Source organism: Chrysochloris asiatica, unplaced genomic scaffold, assembly GCF_000296735.1.
Source record: "Chrysochloris asiatica unplaced genomic scaffold, ChrAsi1.0 scaffold00036, whole genome shotgun sequence".
Taxonomy (NCBI): domain Eukaryota; kingdom Metazoa; phylum Chordata; class Mammalia; order Afrosoricida; family Chrysochloridae; genus Chrysochloris; species Chrysochloris asiatica.
In genome coordinates this window covers 9,439,519-9,445,841 of record NW_006408554.1, presented here as the reverse complement: position 1 = coordinate 9,445,841, position 6,323 = coordinate 9,439,519, and the positions used below count along the sequence as shown (strand labels likewise).

The following is a 6,323-nucleotide window of genomic DNA, read 5'->3' as shown; positions in this document are numbered from 1 at the left end:
CTCCCTCTTGAAATCTTGTAAGCCAGTCACTTCATGCCTTTATTTCCCCCTCATTTTAGGTAGCCAATGTCTAAAGTTGCCCATCCCTATCTACCTTGTATACAGAGTGGATAGTATTGATACTTGATGTGAAGACTTCTTCCCTCTCTGTTAGTATTTTGAGCTACTGCCTCCATGAGTATAGGTCAAGTTCATCAAATTGTAGCAATTTACCCTCATTTCCATTATCAAAAAAATCATCCTCTAGTCAAGTTCTGATTGTCAAGCCATGATGGTAGGTCAAATGGGTACTATCTGCAAGTTTGGGTGTTCTTGTGTGTCTTTCCTCACTTCATATCAGCTGGATGCTTCACTCTCAGCTCTAGCCCTCTGTGGCTATATCCTTGTCCATAGGCTCAGGTGTCTGCAGGTCTCACTGCACTTTGGACCAACCAGCCCTTCCTCTTCTCTCTCTCATCTCCAGGTCAATGGGAGTTTATGGACCATGGTTGAACTCAGCCCATTTCTTCATTGTTACCTTTCCCCTTCTTCCACTTATCAGTAGACCAATGTGGTCACCAGCAAGTTTACATGTCTGCTCATGCGTTCCCTTTGAGTTTCAGTCTTAGAGAAGGTATTGTCCTGAAGGAAGTCCCATATATTTTATAAAGATTCTATAAACAAGCTTAAAGTAACAATAGCATATCTTTCTTGTTAACCTCCAGTTCCAAGTGTTAAGATGTGATCAGAGTATTCTTGTTATATATGTTCATTTTCCATTTGTATTTTAATCTCTCACCATTTTGTCTGCTGAAAATCTTCTCACATAACTTGACTTTGTTGTTGTTGTTAAGTACCATCGAGCTGGTTCTGTTTCATAGCAACCTTGTATGGGGTTTCTGAGGAGCTGTTGGTAATTTTGAACCACTGACCTTGCAGTTCAAATGAATTTTTGGTCTAGTGCATTATCCTATAGTGCTTGCTACATCAGGGACTCCTGTTGTTATTATGTGCCATGGAGTTGGTTCCAACTCATAGCAACCCTGTACAGGGTTTTCAAGGGTGTAAATCTTTATGGGAGCAGAAAGCCTCATCTTTCTCCTGTAGAACAGCTGGTAGTTTTGAACTGCTCACCTTGCAGTTTGCAGCCCAATTTGTAACCACTATGCTACCAGAGCTCCTTTAGGAACTCCTAAGTATATTTAAAAAATAGTTGATGCTTGTGAGAAATAGCTTTTGGGGTGATCAATCTTCAAGAATAAGAGGAATCTTGGGGGTAGCAGGCTGGCATAAAAAAAAGGGAGCTCAGATGAGAGCAAGAGATTAGTTTGACCAGCTAGAGGCTATTAAAATAAGAATACACCCATCAAGGAAGTAGAGAACTTTATGAGGAGGGGGGAACTAACTTTGAGTGAGAATGCTCCCAGTAAGGACTAGTAGGAGACATAAGTGAAAGATTGTAAACTCCAAAACACCCAGCAGAGGGGGAAATGGAGGAGGGGCTTTTTCTGAGATAGGGGAATAAAACTGTTTGTGGGCTGGTCATGCTGTACGTTTGTCTGCCCGTGTCTACTGGGTTGGGTGCCAGATTTTGCAAAATCGAATAAAGAAAACCTCTTGCTAAAATGAGTACAAATGTGATTATTTGAGTGTCAGTGACAATGTTTCTCACATGCTTGAGTAAAGAAATTTTCACGGAGGGAAATATAAAATAATGGTTTGGCTAGCAAAGTACAACAAGATACCTAAAACTATAGACTTTCTTTTCCTCCATATTTTTTCTAGAGTTGATTTGTTTCTTTGTAATTGTGTTGTTCCAGAGGATCTTGATGACTTAAGAATGGAGGGAGTAACTACTCTGGTGCCTTCTGGGAGCAAATTTAATCAAAGTCGTGCTCCTCACCCTGCTGAACCTCAAGCCAGGGTCACCCTAAACATCTGCTCAAGGTGTGCCAGGTAAAACAATCGCATGCATAGAACCTGCTGTGTCATCATGATGGTTAAGATGGAAGATTTTTAAGCAGTTTGCCCCCTGTGTTAAGAAGAGCTTTTGCTCACATAGGCGAGGTAGTTAGTTTTGGATTTTGTCCTTGTGCCCAATGCCACTCAGTCCAACAATGAATCAAAGAGTTTTGATTGTCTTCACTTCACAGTTTGAGACTATTTTAAGCCTTTCTGTCTCTGAATTTCATTAGCTGTCTGCCCTTCTGTTCCCTTTCAAACGAAGATTCAAGGGGCTCTAAAAGTTCAAAGCCACTTTTTAAACACCTGCATAAAGGAAGACTTTGCCCAGGTACAGTTTAAGATCTGATATTATTGGCCTTTTAACCTACCCCTCATCCTGTTCCCCTCCTGGAAAGAATTTAATCAGCTTGATTCTTTTCAGTTTGGGCAGCTGGAAGCAATCTTTGCATATACTGCATATAGCTGAAGAAGTAGTTTCAGAGTTACCGCCAAATACCAGTGCTGGTCAGGCAGACTCTAGCCAGCCAAATAGCCTAGAATCCATTCTTTTGTAAGAATTAAATCTCATTTGCAAAGAGGCTTTTAAGCCTGTTTAAATGATAAAACAAGTCTTCTAACTCTTGTGTAAATGGTGCAGATTAGCAAGAACAATATACTGGCTGGCCAGTTTTATCTCCTTTCCCTTATGTCTGGCTGTTCTATTGTACTATTTGAGAGGGGATTAGCTGCTTGGAAATTGGGGTAGTGGGGGATGGGGGTGGGGAGGAAATGTAAGAAAATAAAATCAGTTTTTGTAGCTTCTTCTCTAACCCTTTGGGCTTTTTTTTGTTTGTTTCTTTTAAATTGTCATAGGCCTAGAAAAATTTAAAACACACTTCTTAGAAAACGGATACAATTTGACGCAATAGGAGAAATGCCATATCACTGTCATAGTATCATTAGGACATTACTTCACACAATGTAACAAAACAACATTTGCATGAACTAACTTTTTGATTATGACTGTGAAGAAAACTTATAATGTTTATATGAGTATATATAGGTACTGGGAGTGTACAATTAAGAGTCGTTTGGCTTTTTTTTAAAAAAAACACAACTTTGCAGCTATTGTTGTTGTTGTATACCCTCAAATGGATTCTGACTCTTAAACATCCTGGTGTGTGGCCTTGTAGGATAACCACTGGACTGTTAACTGCAAGGTTGGTTGTTCAAACCTACCAGTCATTCCTTGGACACCCTACACAGGGTCGCTATGAATGGGAACAGACTTAACAAACTTAACAACATGAGAACAGAGCAGGATTGCCTCATCAGATTTCCTAGGGTATAATCTTTACAGTGAATCCTGGTGTGATGTTGCGGGTTAGTGTGTTGGACTGCAGAGTCATTTTAAACAGCAAGGTAGGTGGTTCAAGCTCACCAGCCACTCCTTGGAAACACTATACACCAAAGTTTATTTCTGTCATTCCAGTGTAAATACTACACAGTATTGTGCCTATACCCAGGGCCTGCCACAGGACCCTGGGAATACTGCTGTCACTGTCCAGTATGTGAGGAATCCAGCACCATTCATAACGCTGTTGTTTGGCTGGGCCCAGAGAAAAAACAAACAAAAAACATTATGGGTCTTAACCTACTCTTTGGCACTTAACAACAACAATAACAATCTTTACAAGAAGCCTTGGTGTGGCACTTCAGGATCGTGCACTGCACCACATGGACAGTTCACCAGTCCTTCTTGGAAACCCTATACTGGGTCACTATGGATCAGAACTGACTGCATGACATGTTAACAACAAATATCATTACAAATGGAATACTGGTGTGGTGTTGCAGGATAATGCGCTGGACTGCCATATCAGTTTGAACCTCAAGATCGGCAGTTCAAACCCACCTGTCACTCTTAGGAAACCATGCTCAGGCTTGCTGTGAGTCAGAACCATCTGGAAGGCACTTAACAACAAACACAAACAATCTTTTTAAGGGAGGCCTGGTAGAGATATGGGTTAGGGATTGGGTTGCTAACCTCAGGTTTGAAGGCTCAAACCACCAATTGCTCCATGAAAGAACGATTAGACTATTACATTGTCTGTTCTCCAATAGATTTACAGTCTCTGAAACCCTTTACAGGGTTGTTATGAGTCAGAATCACCTTGGTAACTATGGGTTTGGGTTTGTTACTGTTACAGGAACAGATTTTCAAGTCTTTTCTTCCTAGGAGAAAGCTTATCCATTGTGCTACCAGGCTTCTTGATTTTAAGTTTTATATGCAAGGAGCTCTGGTAGCGTAGTGGTTACGAATCGGCCTGCAAACTGCATGGTCAGCAGTTCAAAACTACCAGCTGCTCCGTGGGAGAAAGATGAGGCTTTTTGCTCCTGTAAAGATGTACAGTCTCGGAAACCCTGTTCAGGGTCGCTATGGGTCAGAAACAACTCGATGGCTCTTAACAACAACATGCATTTTAGAATAAAGTTATTGTTGTTAAACACCGTTAAGTCGATTCTGACCCATAGTGACCCTATATAGGGTTTCCTAGCAGTGACTAGTGAGTTTGAACCACCAACCTTGTGGTCAAGTGCTTATCCTACAGCACCATATCAGTACTCCAGAATAAAGTATTTGTAAATACTTATAATTATTTTTCTGTTTCTAGTTCTTTCTGATCATTTCAAAAATACTGGGATATGAAATGCCTGTTTTTTTCACAAAGGGAAAACCCATGAAAATTACAGCTTTTACTAAAATAATGGGATTCTTAATGGGAAAGGACCAAGCACATATATCGCCCATATAATCTACTTCTCTGTTTCATAATCATGTTAGTTTGTGTATCAGTCAACCCGTGTTTAAGGTTAGCTTGTAACTGCATTATTCAAGGAACATTCGGCTGAATCATAGTTGGTTACATTTGTTTCATGCTGTAGGATTAGCATTGGACTGCGGCCTTTCAAATCCACCAATAGATTCTTGGAAATCCTACACAGGGTTGCTGTGAGTTGGAACCCATTCAATAGCACTCAACGACACCAATAACATCAATGGACCAAGTACAATTTGAAGAACATTCAATGTATAAAATTTAGTTCTTTAAAAAATTCAGAGTTAATTACCTGCCATCTATTCTGACTAATGATCCTATGTGCACACAATAGAACGACTCAATGGGATTTTTAAAAAAAAAAGTCTGTGTTGTTTCAGAATTAAATCACTAGGCCGGTTTTGTGAAGCACCTCTGAATAGGTTCAAATTGCCAATCTTTTGTCTAGCAGTTGAATGCTTAGTTGTTTGTGCCACTTAGGGACTCCAATTACTATTATTGTCCTCATTTTATAGATATGTAAACTGAGGCACAGGTTAAAGTAACTTGACCAAGGTAACACAACTAATAGATGGTAAAACACAGATTCAAACCTATTCATCATGTCTTGACAGCTTGTTTTGTTTAATTATTTTATCTGCTAAGCACCAATCTATTGTTTGAAGGCAAAGATTGAGGCCTGAAATAACATAGGAATAATGGAAGACACATTTCTAACTAAGGTGTTAGAAATTATGGGAGTTTAAGATTGATTTGATGGAGAATTTCAAAGTAAGCTGAAAACAGATTGATTAAGGAAAGTGTGGCAAACATTAGGGAAGAAGACTATAGGCTATTTTGGCACAGTTGCTATACCCAGAGTTCAGAGTAGAAGAGATTTATAATACCACTTGTCAAGAACTATAAAGAATCTGAGATTTTACCCTATGTGCATCCTAACCTGTCGTGGGTTGGACAACAAGGACTTTATTAGAACAATAGCAGTAGCTGAAGTATTAGCATTTTACCAGTTCCCTGAACCTTGATCCTCACAAAGCCACAAAAATAAAAAATTATAGGGCAGGAACTTAGAATTTAGGGGATCTGAATTTTTTTTTTGTTAATTTCATCTGCATTGTCTTTTAATTCCAGTACTTTACAAATCCCACTTTCCTCCATTAGTGACAGGCCACAAATCCCAAAGTATGCAAGTTTGCCACCAGCTTATGAAGTCCAATCATATGTGAAGGCAGCCAGCTCACTCTGCTTTCAGAGAACAGTGTTTCCTCAGTGTTTTTTGCTTCCACTCACACTCAAAGTATACATGCAAAGCATCTAGATGACTATTCAGCCGCTTGACAAATCCACCTACTAGGTGATCTTGAGTTGATAAGATGTAATTTCTATTTTTCTCATAGTTAGTGTATTAGAAAAAATGCAGAAGCTTTAGAGTTGCTTTTACCCAAAAAAGAATAACAGGTGACTACAGGTGTATTGGAGTCCTGGTGTGGCATTGTGGACTAATGCATCAGACTGCAAAGCTGTTTGAACTGCAAAGTCAGTGGTTCAAGCTCACCAGCT

General features: G+C 39.6%; 1 pseudogene; it reads left to right on the top strand.

The window, feature by feature from the left end:
* Positions 1-6,323, top strand: part of LOC102830445 — a 265,297-nt pseudogene that overhangs the window by 25,904 nt on the left and 233,070 nt on the right.